Here is a 2,143-nt window from a genome sequence, read left to right on the forward strand (position 1 = left end):
CTGACCCTTGTGGACACAGAAGAATTTCAGCAGCAGGCAACTGCTGTCTGCTTTGTGCAAAAAGAACTTAGTCTAACCACATACCCACAAACTCCATAAAACAGATCCCTTCTTTGGTAATTACCTTGATACAGTCTCTGATTAATGGCTTTTATCTGTGGGATTATCATTCCTGGTGAGCCTGGCAATAAAGCTGTTTATTTTTATGAGATATTTTATGAATCCAACTCCAAGAACAGCATGATGCATTAGTGCTGGTACATCAGCTAAATGTGCATGCAGCACCATAAGATGATTCAAAGAAACAAATGGGGGCATTATTATGAGCTCTGGAATTTAGCACAGTGCAGCCAGAGCATGATTCATTTGGCAGCCTTCTCCCACAGCGTAGTACAGTCATTTTAGAAAACTGTTGGTCTTTCTCCACAGAGACTCAGCTTAATAGTAAGACACATCCCATGAATAAAGTGTGTGATCACCAACAGCAGTCATCATCATCATCTACTCCAAAGACATTGTGATCCTTAACTAAAACATGTTGAATTGAAGAGGTGCTGAACTCCCTTCACTTTGGGGCAAAAAAACACCTTTGTTTTGAATTAATTTAAGTGGTTCATTTTCTCGAATTCCATGAAGTGTGTGTTCTGCATTTCAGTTTTTATTTTCTGGAAAGGCACATCCATAGCAGGGCCTGAGGGATTTCCTCCAGTGAGAGTACTACAAGACCCCTCTGTCATCTACAAAAAATGTTCTGTTCCTTAGTTTGTTTCTGAAGTTGTCAAGAACTTTTGTGTTTATCTCTCTCTATCTCTCACAGCCTGCTGATTTAATTCTTTTTGCTACCTCACAGACAACAGCCCAGCTTGGAAGGCACCTTAAAAGATCCTGTGCTCCAACCAGAGGAAAGGGAACCTTGTGGTACCCAATGTTTCGTGTTCTGCAGTATAATCAGCTGGAACTGAGGAAGTTACCGTACACCACTGAGATGTAAAAAACACCAGGTGGGATTTGGTAGAAAACGCTTGCTAAAAACACAGGTGGTTATTTCATACTGTCTCTTTGTTGTCCAATCCAATATAACATATTAACAACCAATGTTCTGACTGGCTTGTTTACATCACTTCTCTTGCATGAAGCTATTTGGACAGTAATTTGCAGTCAGTGGTGAAAACATACCTGTGTGCTTGCTCTTCTATGAAGAAATAAGGTGGTTATTTTTAGATAAAAGCCCCAAAGGAATTCTGTGATTTCCTAAATAATTTCCTGCTTCAATATAGGAACATCAGTCTGGAAGGGCTAACTTGAACCACAGAATCCAACTCTGTTTCAATTCCTTTGAAACAGAGTTTCAAAGGAAACTCTGTTTTGTTCCTCTTCTTATTTTGCAGCAGACACATGATAGGTCTGACCTTCCAGCATTGCACTCATAGCCCTATTGACTCACAAATATTCACATTTTCAGTGCCCATTCTTTCCTGGCAGCAAATCCATTTGCTGGGTCTGTGTTATAAACCCTGGCACGAAAATAATCTGAATTTCTTGGGGGGAATGAGAGGTAACTTGGGAACTTCTGCTGCCTCCTTCCCTTCTGAAGCTGAGATTTGAGATGATTTCACCAGCAGACACAGAGCACATAAGGAGCTGTTGAGACAGCCACAACTCCCCTCAGAACAGCCTCATTCCTGTTTGTCACTTGTCCTGTTGAACCTGAGAGTCTGGAAACGATAGTTAGACAAACCTGTGCTGTCCTTTCAGCAGTGGGTTCACAACCATTGCAGTTTCACTAATCATACACGGAGGATCTGATTTCTCACAGCCAAGAGCTTAGCTCAGGCGTTCCAAGTAGCATTACCCTGCAAACCAGCATTACCCTGGGGCTGTCAGAGCTGCTACAGAGGGCTCAGCTCCTGCGGGAAGGAGGGAAAGAACAGAGGAAATTCAGGGCTGTGTCACCAGGAGAGGGAAGTGGTTGCTTGCATAAGCTGGTGGTACTTTCTGTAGCTTCCTGAAATGCCCACAAGGACAATCATAGTCTGAACTCTCTGTTCTTGGCAGGGATGAATGGCTGCCACAAATGAGGAGTAGGTAAAGACATGGGGAATTGCTTGTTTCTTAAAACAGAGAGGGCATGAGCCACTCTAGG

Source organism: Geospiza fortis, unplaced genomic scaffold (assembly GCF_000277835.1).
Source record: "Geospiza fortis unplaced genomic scaffold, GeoFor_1.0 scaffold165, whole genome shotgun sequence".
Classification (NCBI taxonomy): domain Eukaryota; kingdom Metazoa; phylum Chordata; class Aves; order Passeriformes; family Thraupidae; genus Geospiza; species Geospiza fortis.